At 52.4% G+C, this 14,151-nt stretch overlaps 1 long non-coding RNA gene across 1 annotated transcript in view; it reads right to left on the bottom strand.

Annotated features, from left to right (window-relative positions):
• Nucleotides 1-14,151, bottom strand: part of LOC140850025 (uncharacterized) — a 60,068-nt gene that overhangs the window by 11,685 nt on the left and 34,232 nt on the right. The window lies entirely within an intron of this gene.

Genomic DNA, 14,151 nt, shown 5'->3' with positions numbered 1-14,151 from the left:
GTAACACTAATAGCATTTATGGTGGATGAAATGAAACCACCTGTATCCAGCATGTCACAGGGTGCTTGGCCCACAGTAGGTCCTCAATCCTTGGTCACCATCACTCCTGTGGGAGGTTGTCCCGTGTTCCCCCTGCTCCTGTGGACAGACTGAGCAGTGAGCTGGAATGTGCAAAAAGTGATTTGTTCTCTGTTGGCTGAGGACAACGGGGGATAAAGGTCAACTAGTAGGAACCCTGTGAGCTCTGGTGCAGAGAGAGGCACAGGAAAAGGGGGACCCCAGTGAGGTCAGGGCAGGGCTCCTGCTTGGAAGGAGGGTCAGTAAGCAACAGAGAGAAAGCACCCCCTGTCCAGCGCACTCCTCCCCCAAAGAGAGTTCTGCAAAGCAGCTTCCCATCCCTCCCCTGTTTCATAACAAGCACAGTAAGAAGTCATTTTTTACACCATAAAGCAGTGCAAACACATTTGTGGTATTTTTCTTCTGAGCCATGGGTAGTATTTTGTTTTTTGGTTTTTTTTCCACATGCTCTGCTATTTAGCAAACTCAGACTGCCTTCCCAAAAATGTCATTTTGTGGATGGGTACGTTTCAAAGTGTTATGCTCTGGTCATATCTGTGATGGCTGTTTTTCTCTTCTGATGACTTCTCGTTTCAGTGGGTCACTGCCAAGAAAATTGACCTGGAGGCCAGAATGGTCACAAACAGCAAGTCCACGTCAGGTGTTCCAGCTTGAAGCCTCTCCCCTCTAGCGGGTCAGCTGCCTGCAAACACAGGCAGGGTCTTCCTCGGCTCTCACCCCCAGGGGCCAGCAGGGTGTCTGGCAAAGGTCGGACCCTCCGTGACAGCACAGGGGGCTCTGCTGCTCGCTGTGTGAACTTTGGAAAGCTACTCCACACCTTTGTGTTTTGGTTTTCTCATCTGTAAAATGGGAATAACCGTAGTCACCTTTTATAGGGTGTTTGTAATGATTTCTCCTTCCTCCCCCCACCCCGCCTTCCTGTCTCTCCTTCTCCCTCCCCCTGGCTCTCTCATCAAATTGGACCCAACCGGTCATTTTGGCAGCCAAAACCCCATGTGTTCATGCCGCTCTCTGCAGTCCACAAAGCCCTCTTAAGTTTATTTTTTCAGAAATAAGGAAATATTAGCATCCCCATATTTCAGATGAGGAAACTGAGCTCAAAGGTTTGGCCAGAACCATGTAGCTCATAGTTAGCAGCACTGGGACTCAAACCAGGTTCTCTGACACCAACTCCAGATCCCGCTGGGTTAAGAGAAACCAATAGTTCCAGGAGAAATGGGCTTATTCCCACTAGCTCTGAAACAGCTTTCAGACAGCCTGTCGCTTCAGGTGGGAGAAAGCCAGTCAAACCCCATGTTCGGCATGGGGGAAGCAAATACATACCGAAGAGACTGGATTTCCCCTTTTTTTCTTAGGCTGCCCTTTGCAGCAGGGGCTCTGTCAGCTGTCTGTCGGGAAAGCTGTGGCTGTGTCTGTGCGTGGCTGCCCTGCACGAGCTGCCTCCCACTGCTGGGTCCCCAGAGATGAAAGAAGGGGCCGCTCACTGAGGATTTCCCTGTGCCCGGGGTGCCCCCACGTGTGCGCCCCTCTCACCATCTCCACCACTCTCTAAGAAGACGGCCATTGCTATTATCTTCCCCTTTTTAAGATGGATAAACTGAGGCATGGATTTTTTAAGGTCACACATGGCTGGTAAGTGATGGCATCAAGGTTCAAAGGCACAGCTGTCTAATTTCAAAGACCAAGTTATTTCCATTCAGTTATGGGCAGCGGGACAGGGGACAGCGGGAGGAGGTAGGTGGCTTGGGGAGGGGAAGTCAGGAGCGGGAGGGCGGGAGGAAGGCTGTGGGTGAAACACCAATTTGGAGAGCCGAGTTATACAGACAACTATTTACCTAATGGGACAGGAGGCCTGTTCTCCTCTTTCTATTCATTCTAGCCTCTGTGTTTCTTATTGCACTAGCCTGTCTCCAGTGACGCCTGCCAGCATCTGCACCCACGTGAGGCCCCTGCCCAGGAATCTGAACTAGCCCCGTAATATGTTTCTGGCCACTGGACTGTGGCGATATGAAGCTGTGTGACTTCTGAAGCTGAGCCACCAATAGTCTGGCAGATTCCGTCTGGGCCTCTTGGGGTGCTCACTCTGGGGGAAGCTAACCACCACGTACGTCGTCGGCCCATCCTGACACTGCCATGCTGTGAGGAAGCCCAGCTAGCTGTGCGTGAAGTTGTCCATCCAGCGTTCAAAGGACTCAGCCCCGGCCCCCACTCGAAAGACTGTAATTGGAGGAGGGACACCGTTAAAAACTGTCCAGTTGAGCCTTGTTAGCACGCAGAGCAATGAAAGATAATCAAGTGTTTGTTTTAAGCCACTAAGTTGTTTTTGGGGTGAGATGTGATGAACGTTGCCCTAAGACTCCGCGCACCGCAAATCTCTCTCAGCCTGGACAAGCTTGGGATCTCCTGGGCTCGTCGTGCCCATAAGCCTGCTCTAGGGAGTCCTCAGCTGGGAATGTCCCACAGTGCTGGGAACCAGCCCGCAGCAAAAGGCCCTGGGTTCGTTGCCTCGACCCCTCACGCTGGACCGTGTGACTCTACACAAGTCAGTATCCTCTCCAACCCTTATTCTTATTTTTCCTATCTATGAAATGAGGCCGTGGAGTCCATCAGTGGTAAGGACTCTTCTCTTTCTCTGACTCGTGACGTAACACTGTGTCTGAGAAATGAAAATGCTACCGGCCAGGTGTGCCCTTTCCTGCTCTGCAGTGGGCACTTGCCCATCCTGGCCATTTCTGGGCTTTGGAAGGGGCCACGTGGATGCCAGGCTCCCAGCCTCCATGCCACCACTTCAGCCTCCAAAGAGAAGCTTGAGTGTGTTTGGAACCAAAGAGAGACAACCAGCCACAAGACCCGGATGGTTCTGGAACCGTAGCTCTACCTGAGAAGGGGAGGTTCCTGCCTGCCAAGGAGGAGCGGGCGCTCCAGAGACGAGCAAGCTTCTGGGGTGTCTGTGAAACGTCTGGTGACAATATTTGTGCCTAAAAATACATCAGCTGAGAACCAGCTAATTGGAGCCTCTGGAGTCATTCACAACTTGGCGTTTCCCCATCAGACTTGCCTCTCTGTCCTCCCCCACGGCAGCCACAGAGGAGGCCACCCATCCTTCTGGCCCAGGAGCCCAGCCTGGTGCCTGGTGTGTAGCCCGCACCGGTGAATGCAGCACAGGACAGCAAGTGCTTCTTGAGTCAGCTGGATACAGCCCCCTCCCCGGGCACATACAGATGCGCTTGGCCACTTGCCCATCAGGAATCCTTTCAGACCTGCTGGGACCCTCCAAAGGCCAATGTTGCGGGTATAATCTCATGGTATTTGTTCAGGAGAGCTGCTCAGGCCCAGGCACTGTGATGCTGGGAGGGCCCATCTGCTGGGGCTGTGCTGAGGCTCTGGCCAGGCCCTGTGCAAGCGTGGGACATGCCCTAAGCAGGCATCAGGATCCCGCACCTCCCCGCTCTGTCCCCAGGAGAGGCCCTCTCTGCCAGGGCCTCTCGGACAATTTGAGTGTCTTCTATCGGGAGACAGGCTGTGACTGGAGGTTGCAGGATGGCGGAATGACCTGCGGGGCCACCTGGCACTGTCCCTACTGTGCCCCCCATTCCTGCTTAAATGTTCACAGTGCACAAGGGTCATGGCACAAGGAGAAAGACCCTGTGTGAGGGAACGTGCTCACCCCATTCCAGGACTGGGGATTTTTTCTTTTTTTTCTTTTTAAATCAGGGAGGCATTTTGAAAGTATAAGGCCTAACATTTGGGCAGTAAATTTCGCTTGGCAAAGTGCTGTCACATACATAGTGCTCTGTGGTTCCCATATTAATTAGACAAAGTAGTGTTTATTATTATGTCCACTCCTTAGATAATTAAACTGAGATTTAGAGATGCTAAGTCATGTTCCCAAGGCTACCCAAGTAATGAGTAGCCTTGAACTCAGGACTCAGCCTCCACTCCAGGAAGCTGCCTGCTGAGCTGGCAGGCCTGGGGGCGACATCCACGCCCACCTGTGAGGCTTGCACAGCCAGCCCGAGGGGCCCCCAGACTGGAAAATGCCGCACGTGCTACTCCTCCCACACCCGCCCCTCACAGCACTGAATTCAGCCTGAGCCCAGCTCTGCTTTGTTCTCTCTGAAATACATTTAATATCATCCAGAATCTGGATTCATTACCTTTTGACCTACAAGAAATAAGCCAGAACCTAAGAGAAAGCAGGAAACAAGAGAATAAGTAGGGGGTGGAAAATAGCAGTGTTTTGCCGGGCGGGGACCATCTGCTTGAGGCTCCTTATGCACCTGGCCCAGCTCAGCTGGGGCTCTGAGGGGTCAGGAGGGCACTGTGGTCCCTGGCCACGAGATGGCGGGCCGTGGACAACGCCAGCTGCACGTCCGTCTTCAGCCCCGCACCCAGGTGAGCAGGGACTCGACAGGGGCTGCTCCGAGTCTTCTCGCTAATCACCACTGGGCATGATTGAACACCTTGACATTCTTCAGCAAAAGTTCAGCTCAGCCACGACTCAGGGCGCTGCATGAGGAATGAGGTTTACGTGGAATCCTACAATCTCAGAGATTAGAGATGAGAAAGGACGCGGAGGTCAGAGGCAGCCAGCCCCAGGGACTGCGCACAGGTTCTGGGTAATAGACTTCCCCTTATTCCTCCAGTCCGGGCTGCGGCCTCCCTAAAGGCCTCTGTCTGCTGTTGCCCAGAGAAGGTATTGTTTACAGAAGTGGGTGATCTGCGCCAATCTCTACATGATTTACCTTGGAATGTATTAATCATTCAGAAGCCAGTGAACAGGGGAGAGCCGGGAACATACAGTCACTGCCTGGCCAGTGCGCCTGAGCAGGATGGGGGGAGAGCTGGGACGCACGGGGGCTGGCTGCAGCCTGCAGGCCATGCGGTGCAGTGCAGTCTGACCACTTACTTGCTGTGCAACCTTTGGTGAAATTTTAATCTCTCTGAGCCTCAGTTTCCTCATCTTCAAAATGGGAGTTGATGATGCCTCGAGGCAGTTGGGCGATTAGGGGAGTTAATGCCGGGGGGTCTCACTCGTGCCAGGTCCCTGTGAATTACCCCATAAATTGCTGTGACCGTTCCTCTTCCCTCTCCAGATCCACCTCCTGGTCTGCAAACAGGGCTAAGCAGGTTCTTGGGTTTTGTTCCCTCGCGGTTCCCCCAGCATTTGCAGAGCGCCTAGTACATGTCACAACCATAAAGTAACGATAACCAAGACAGACCGTGCTCTGACCCCGCTGAGCTTACTGTCTTTGAGAGGTTCCTGGAAGGAGGGGTCTAAGATGCTAATAGGGACGCTTGGCATCTGACTTGGTAGTGCTGCTGCACTGGCTATGACCCTGTGACTCACTGGGGACAGGCGGGAGGTCACAGAAACAGAACTGCCTTCCAAAGACAGGGTGGGAGTATGGTTGTGCAGCTTCTCTCCCTCCAGTGGCATGATCGCAGCACCATCTTATCCCACCTGGTTCCCGGGGACCCAGGGCCAGCACCCAAGGTCACCCTGTTCCCTAGCTGCCCCTCTGCTGGCATCAGCCTGGGACGATGCTTCTCCACATGCATCTAATGCATCACGATTCACCTTACTGCACATGAGTGGTCCCTACCCAGGGCTGATGTCCCGGCCATCCCAGGTCAGTTAAACAGAATGTGTCAGTGTGGAACCCGGTATCAGAATTAGTTATCTGGCCCCAGGCTGAGACCTGGCGCTCGAAGCAGACATAACTGGGAGGGGCAAAGGGCACAGGATCTCTACCCTCACTGTTCTTTTTTTTTGATATCATTGAACAGCCTGTTTCCCTGTCTGGGCATGGGGGGTACTAATACACCAGGCTGCAGCGACTTTGAAACATGACTTCACTAGAGCAGCCTAGTCCCATGCCCGCTGGGCAGAAGCTGTGGATATGAACATTTCTTTGGGGGCTGAGCAATGAGTTCCTCCGGGGTTTGCTCTGCCCAAGGGGCCCCAGGAGGGTCGCTGGGTAAATGTCCCCTTCTGTGCAACCCCGAAAGCCAGTCATCCTGAAGCTGCCCTGTTGTCTGGGTGCCTCCGTACCCAGCTCCTCACCTGTCCTGTATCTCCTTCTTCCTGCGGGTCTGAGTCCCACTATCTCTAGACACTCCTTCTCCAATAACTTCTGCCCGATAAACATTTGCTGCCGGCAGGTGTCAAGGCTTGAAAGGGGTCTGTATTAATCATAGTGAGATACACACCTGTCCAGAGACCAGTCAAGGTTCTTCAAAGAGCCCTGGAGGAACGCTGGGGAGGCAGGGCTGCTCTGAGGTGTCCCATCTGGGGGCTCATGCCTGAACGGGCATCGTGAAGCCTTATGGAGAAAACTCCAACCTCACCTCGCTTATAACCTACGTGGGGAGTGACACCCATCGGACTTTAAGATGCTTGCAAAGCAACATACAGACAAGTGCGAAGTAGTGAATCAGGGCTGAGGAAGTGGTGAGGGGAAAAAAATATCAGGTGAGAAGCAGACCTGGGGGTGGGAAGGTTGGGTAGGAAGGGCCCTAGAAACAGAATAAAAGAGGAAGTTGGACCTGGAGAGAATGGACAGGGAGGGCTGGGGAGGAGTGAACACGTAGTTAGGGAAATGTTTCCGGTTTGTGCGCGCGCGCGCGCGCGCGCGCGTGTGTGTGTGTGTGTGTGTGTGTGTGTGTGTGTGTGTGTGTGTGTGTGTGCGTGTTTCTGATATGAAATACATTTCTTGCTGCAAATCATGGTCTAAAAAGTGTGTGCATCAAGGGACCCCAAGCTCTGGCATCTTGAGGTCAGCATGCCCACTAACCTCCAGCACGTCCCCTTTCAGACACTCCTTCCTCCATCAGAAAAACGTGACTGCCACTCACACCCCAGCTCTTTACGTTTCCGGATTGGCTGCGAGCCTGAAATGTGGCACTCCACGTGCAAGAGCTCTCTAAATGGGAAATGCCAAATAAGAATGATCCACCCTCACTCGGGGGCGCCAGTCAGAAACCCACTCAGAAGGGGGCAGTTTGGATCCGGATTGAAGAGAATGGTGATGGAAGCATGAGGGTGAGCGCTCACACTCGGCTGGGGCTCGCTATGTACCTGGCACTGTTCCACCACGGGCAGAACACCCACTGTGGGCAAGGAGGGGCCGTGTCCATGGCCTTGGGAACAAGAAGGTCCGGTCGCTGGGCCAGCAGCATGTGGCGAGTCACACCAAACAGAACTGGTAAGGTGGGTGCTGGGCACGCAGGGACAGCTAATCTGGGGTATGAATCAGCTGCATTTGGGTGTCCCAAGTCCCCAGCAGCAGTGTGCTGGAGAAGTGTGACTGTCTGTTCTCTTCCTGCAGGCGAGAGTACCAGCAGGCTCTCTTTGAAGCACGGTGTCCCCTTAGCGAGCAGGGAAGGAACTGTTGGGTGTGAATCCGCTTTTACGCAGCGTCTGTGTGGCGATGCGCCTCTCCTCTCCTCAGAAAAACCAGAGGCAATCCCCTGGGCAGGTACGTCCACCTGTATCCCAGGAGGCACTCTTCTTCCTGGCAGAGGCCCGTGCCCACTCCAGATGGGCCTGTGAAGGAGAAATCCTAGAGCCTGGTGGGAAGGATGTGATCAGCGAGCAATTGAAGACCTGCTGCAGGAAATTGGAGCTGCCAATCTCCTAACAATTGGGATATTTTTTTACACTATGCATCTCACGAATGTATGGTAAGTGCTTGGGGATCACAAAGGTCCTATAAATGCTCTGTATCACAAGTCAAATCCTGTTACTACAAGTACCGTTGCAATGAGACTTTCTTTATGACAAAAGCAATTTCCATGTCCTAGTCGATGGCCCACTTATTTCAAACAATATTCAGTACACGACAGTGATAGCTCCCTTCTCTGAGCTCTTGGCTCTCTGATTGTCCATCTCGCTCACTCTGTAAGGCACGCATACGCCATCTTGAGCCATTCACCACTGTCTGATGCTTGTTATTCTTGCCTTCCCGCCCTGGTCAGAAGTCATCAGAGGATGGGCTGGTCCTGCCCTGGGGACCAGCATGCTCGCATGTGAAGCCTGCCAGGCCTTTGTTGGCTCCTGCACTGAGTACTTCCTGCTCACCTGCTACAGGTAGTACTCTGGGGGTGAGATAACCATACCAGGGACATGCCGTCCTACTCTCAAGGGGCTGCCAGGCTAACGGGGGAACAGACAAGTCAATTGCTGCAGTGATTCGGTGTGAGAGGTCCATCCTACAATAGTGCTCAGAGCAGGGATACGTGAAAGCAGCACCCAACACAGACCAAAGGGGTCCCGGAAGACTTCCCTGAGGCCATGGCATCTAAGATAACTTGAAAGATGAGCAGGAAGTATCCAGGTGGGTTGGGTAGGGAAAGGGCTGAGGCAGCAGTTAGAGTGGAATAGAATTCCAGGTGGGTAGATCGACACAATAATAATGGCTACCCTTTGTGGAAGACTTGCCATTTCCAGGCACAAAATAGAGGCTATACAGACATTATTTCATTTCAACCTCAAATCAACCCTACCATCCTCATTCTACAGATGGAGAAACTGAGGCTTTAAGAGGTTAAATATTTTGCTTAATCAATTTGCACCATCTAAGTATTAGCTACTAATATTACCATAATCATAACTATTATTACTGTCCACAGAGTCCAAGTCTAAATTCATTTCTCCTGGCAGATTAGAGCTCTAATGAACTCAGCTAATGACGAGAGGCTAATGACAAGTGGCTAATGACGAGAGGTTGCACGGCTAGGAATGCACAGCATGCTGAGGTTCGAACCCGGGACTTAACACTCCAGGGGTGAGAGAAAGCATCAAGCTTAGGGTAGGGGGAATGGCTCAGTCTGGCCCCACGTGGGGCAGGGGGTGAGCGAGTGGCACTGCAGCAGGGCTGGCCGTGAGTGGAAGGCCAAGGAAAGACAGCCGTCTAAGTGGTCCAGGAGGGGAAGGACATAGGCCTGGGTTTTAGAAGGATTCCTCAGCTTTGTTATAAAGAATGCGTCTCAGGGACACACTGGGAGCAGGGAGGTGTGTTAGGGACTGTTTCCTTGTCCTGGTAGGAGGTGCAGGCAGCCTGAATTCAGGCCTCAGGTACGAAGACCATTTCAGGAGGTAGAGGGATGGGACCCCAGCCACACATGCTGGTAGGGGACAGATGGAAGCTGTGATGGGCAGGGCAGGCCAGGGCAGGGACCCAGTTACAGAGGCCAGCTCTGGGACGGGGAGGGCATCTGGAGGCCCTGCCGTCCTTGCCCAAGGGGCAAGGGAGGCAGGAGAGGTTGTGGGGGGTATTTGGGTGGCTTGGAGCCAGGTGGCAGTGGCTTGGTGGTTCTGCAGGAGCAGCCCCTTCACCATAGGGGACGCGTCCCCCAGGAGAGGGCGAAAGTGGACATCAGATACGGCCAGCCAGGCTGGCTTCCAAACAGCAGGGAGTCAGAGGGTTAAGTCTGGAAAACAGACTAACCGGATCCCCAAGGTGGGCTGGGGTAAGAATCGCTAGGGTTGCTCCTCCGGAGTCCCAGGGGTGCCTGGCAGGATCCTTGATGAATAAAGGCAGGATTGGCCCCATGGTGCATGTGAGCCACTGACATCTGGCCTCCTGGTGCACGTGAGCAGCTGGCATCTTTCCCGAGGACCGGGGTACCCGTGGCTCCTTCTGGGTGGGCTGATGGAGGCGGTGTTCTTGCCGTGTGTTGTGTTGCTTCCGTCCCCAGGGCCCAGCCAGAGGTGGGATGTTGGTTAAAGTCGGAATCCAGCATCGTGTTCACCCCCAACTTTTGAAGTCTGTGCTATTGATACTGTGTAGAGTTTGGAAATCCTAGAAGGAGACAAAGTGCTCAAGGGGATGATTCTAAAATAGGTAGTGATACTCCCCAGCCAATATTTTGTGTGTTGTGGGAAGAGAAATATATCCAGAGAGAGCGACATCAGAATGCTGCAGGAAAGCTCTAGAGAATTTAATGCCTCTGCGTCTCTTCTCTCTCTCATTAGGAGAGAGCATTCGTGTTTTAAATTCTTTAAAGTGGCTCTTCAGTCAAGGAGGAGTTTATAAAAATAATTTCTGTGGCAGGGAGGACAAAGGGTGACAGGCAGCAGCGGGCGTGGGGCGGAGAGGGCCAGGAAGGGAAGCAGAGAAGGTCAGAGGCAGTTGCTGGTGGGTAAACAGGGCAGGGTCCTTAAGCCCAGAGGGAAGCACCTGCAGCTGTGGGCGGGGCTCAGCGGGCCGGTGCTGGGCTGGTGCTGGGCTGGTGCTGGGCTTGGGGGCCTCTGAAGTCCTGCCCGGGCCAGGAGCAGGTACTAATGCATACAGAGCCTGTGTAGGCCTTAGGGGCAGGAGCATCCTCCAGGCAGACGCAGCTCTGCCCTCACATGCAAGGCTCAGCAAGCAGGGTGCAGCGGATCCCAGCCCCCAAGCGTCCTCTGGCCAGGTGCCCCACGGAGCCACGGGCTCTGTCCGTGGGAGTCGGGGATGCATCTTGATGAAGCTCTGGAAGGCAGAGCCAGAAAGCAAAACTGGAAATCTTGGCAACCCAAGAGGAATAAAGGCATTTTAAGTAAGAAAAGGAAAAGAGTATAAATTCAATTACTGAAGCAAAGCAGGCTCCTGATTAGCTGAGGCAACAATGGGTGCAGGTGGGGGAGGGAGGAGGAGGCCTGTCAACCCCCTGCTCATCTAAAACAGGCTGTCACTGGCCAAGTGCTCAGCCACGCGTAGTGTCACCAAATCTGCACCCATGAATACCTGGTGGAAGGAATGTTAAAAAAAGAGGGAGCCATAATTTAGAGGTCTTGTGACTTGCCCAAGTTCCCTCAACAAGACAGGGGAGAAACGGGACTCAGCCTCAGATCGTCTGACTTCAAACCCCACCTGTTTTTAGGCAGCCACCATGTGGCAGATTGTCTGCAAAGACAGCCACCAAGATCTCTCCCATCCTGGTACGTATCTGCCCCTTCTCCATTAAGAGGTGGGATTTCTTTTTTCTCCCCTTGACCTGGGCCGGCCCTCTGCCTTTCTTTGGCCACTGAACTGTGGCAGAAGGGATGCTCTGCCAGGTCCAGGCCTAGGATCCAGCAGCCATGCAGAGATGCACAGGCTGGACTGTTGGCCGCTGACAGATCACACAGTTCAGCGGGGCGCACGGAGAGGGAGACGCCGAGCAGCCCTCCAGCCACCCCAGGTGCCAGACACGGCAGTGGAGCCATTTTGGATGTTCTGGCCCCAGCTAAGCACAGTCTCCTGAATGAGCCAATCCGACACCATGTGGCATAGAAGAACTGCCTAGCGGAGCCCAGCCATCCCACAGGATCACGGAAAATAACGTCACTGTTACTTCTTACACTGTGCTATATAACTGAGACAGCTAATTGGTGCCAGATTCTCCCCCTGGGGTCCTGACAGTGGAAGAACCTGTCCAGACTGGCTCTGATAACTGAATGACACCCACCAGGGTTGACCGGTAGGGACTCAGCTGCCATTCATTACATCCCTGTTTGTTTGGAGAAACCCCGCTCTGTATGTAGGACCATGCCTGCCTGGTGCTGTCTTCCTCTGTGTCTCACTGTCCCCTTTGGATGGCGAAGTCCACGAGGCCAGGACAATGCTTTGATTTGCTTTCCCTCCAGACCTAGGGCAATTCTCTGCACACACAAAGAGTGCTTACTGTTGACATTGGTCCAATCGGTCTAAGGGGCTGTTAGGTTAAATGCCCAAATCAGACAAGCCACTGGAAGGGGCTCTGAGTGGGTGACTAATTGCCGTGGAATAATTCGGTTTTAGATTTTGTTGCTAGCCAGGAGAGCCTGGCCCAGCTGAGGAGAGCAGGTTTCTCGGCTCTCGCTGTATTAGCCTTTGCTCTGTGGAAACTGTCATAGGCAACGCAGAGGTTTCAGAATATCCCCCACCCCAACCCTACCATCCCCTAACTGGCTGCACCTTGTCATGCACGCTGTGCCTGGCTAATAATGTGTTGTCATATAAATTAATCATGAAATGACTAATGTCAATTTCCCTTTCATCAAGCAGGGCAGAAGGACTGGGGACCTGGGGAGGAGAGATGAGGACTGTAAATGGAGCCGCATCTTTTCCGTGGAGAGAGAACTCCACGGGATCTGGGCACTCCTTGCGTTTCTCCACCTCCAGCCGCCTCCGTGAGCCTCTGCAGGGAGATTTTTCTGAATAATGGAACATTTTCCTGTTTTAATCAGATGCAATTTTGCAAGCAGTTTTTATGATTTAGCAAGTCCATTAAAACTGGCATTTGTTCTGCTCTGACACTCGAAAGGGGCTCCACAGAGCATAAACATTGGAAATTACTTGTAGGGAAAGACAATATTAAAATTCCCCAGCCTGGGCCCGTTGTCTGAGAAATTCTGTTATCAAGCATCATGCCAGCTACCATCAGAGGTGCTTGAGATATATATTGCTTCCTCTTTCTGCCCTAGCTGGGGGCACTGGAGCTCAGGCAGGACTAAAGACTGGATGTTGGTTATCTTTCTGCACTTTGGGCATCAGGAGGTGAGAAGGTCTTAATGGCAACTGTCTCACTGGAAGGGGAGGTCACGAAGTGCAAAATCTCAAGGAAGAGGGTGGGCGAGCACAGGCCTGAAGGTGAGCCTCGAGATGACTTTCCTGCCCATGTGAATGGGAGGGTGCATCGGCATATAAGTAAGAAGGCCAGTTTATCAGTTTCACTTGCAGTCAGTTCTCAATTATCCATGTACTGACAGATGATGGGGCCAAACTGAGGCTCTGATGAAACTCTCCTCTCGCTCTCTCCCTGCTTCCTGTCAAGGGCTTCTCTCCCTACAGAATCACACAATGTAAGTAGCAGATGAGTCTTTGCAGAGCACTTCCACTCTCCGGATCACCGCAGAAGCAGCAGCAGAAAGGTTAACCCTGGCAGATCAAACTACATAGAATCAAGAATTTATGTGACTAACAAACTAATAAAACACTTTTGTAAAAAAAACGAAGGCTCAAGAAAAATATTTGCTTCCAACCTTCCAGGCCAAGTGTTCATGTTTTGATGTAAATAATTGAAAGGAATAGTCTAAGACTCCAGATGGGGTGCGGGTGGGGTGAGGAGAACAAGCACAAAATAGGTAAAAGACATGAATATAATTGATGCCACAAAAAGATTTTTTTAAATGAACATATGGTAGGAAGTGCGATCTCACTTGCAATTGAAGAAACACAAAGATAAGATACTATTTGGACTTCCGGCTAAATGTGGAAGATTGAACATGGCTCCATCTCCTCTCCCTTCCAAGTCTCCACTAAAATGAAAATAAGGAATCAAAGAAAAGCAGAAACTCACAGGAACCCAAAGATAAGTAGCACATACAGGACACTGACCAGTCGCCACGAGTCAGCGGCAGATGGAAGACTGACAACCTCGGAGGCAGCCACACACTGAGGGTCTGCAGGAGGGCTGCAGGGAAGCCTGAGGTTTCATGTCGGAGCCCCAGAGTCACTGGAATTAGAGGGCACGTGGGCACAGGAATGGGCCAGGAAAGACTCGGGCAGATCGGGGGCTTCGTGTGCTGGAGGGAAGGAGTGGGGTGGGCCATGGTGGGATTCACAGCTGAGGAAGAGGGGTTGACTTTCAGTTCAGCAGTGTGGTGATCCAGGTAGCCAGGATGCATGGCTCGGACAAAAACCTAGAAGGGCACCTAATCTTTAAATGCCTAACTGACCTTTAAGAAAGTAAGAACATTCACCAAGGAGCCCAGAGCAAAGAATCGGGAGCAGGAGACATATGAATTGACAGTGCAGCCAGCATGATTTTCCCAGCTTTGTGGACCCAGCGTATGAGGTTAGCGCTCATGTGGGCCCAAGGGCTGGACTTTGGGCTTTGTGAGGAGGAATATTGGAGCCGAGATCTTTGCTTAGAGCTTTGTTTCACTCCCATGAAAGAACTGGATAGAAAAAGTCCATTGCTAGTCCAGGAAGATGACAGGGAAGTTTGTCTGTGTCAGCAAGAGTGGGTAAAGGTCTTACCTGGTAGTTGATAACCACGGACCAATGCCTCATGCAGAATTGGTCTGTGACTTCACACTAGCTTTATGGCACAGAAACAAATGAG

This window comes from Manis javanica, chromosome 6 (genome assembly GCF_040802235.1).
Source record: "Manis javanica isolate MJ-LG chromosome 6, MJ_LKY, whole genome shotgun sequence".
NCBI classification, from domain to species: domain Eukaryota; kingdom Metazoa; phylum Chordata; class Mammalia; order Pholidota; family Manidae; genus Manis; species Manis javanica.
Note: the sequence above shows the minus strand (reverse complement) of the source record. Positions and strands in the feature narration are given on the sequence as shown.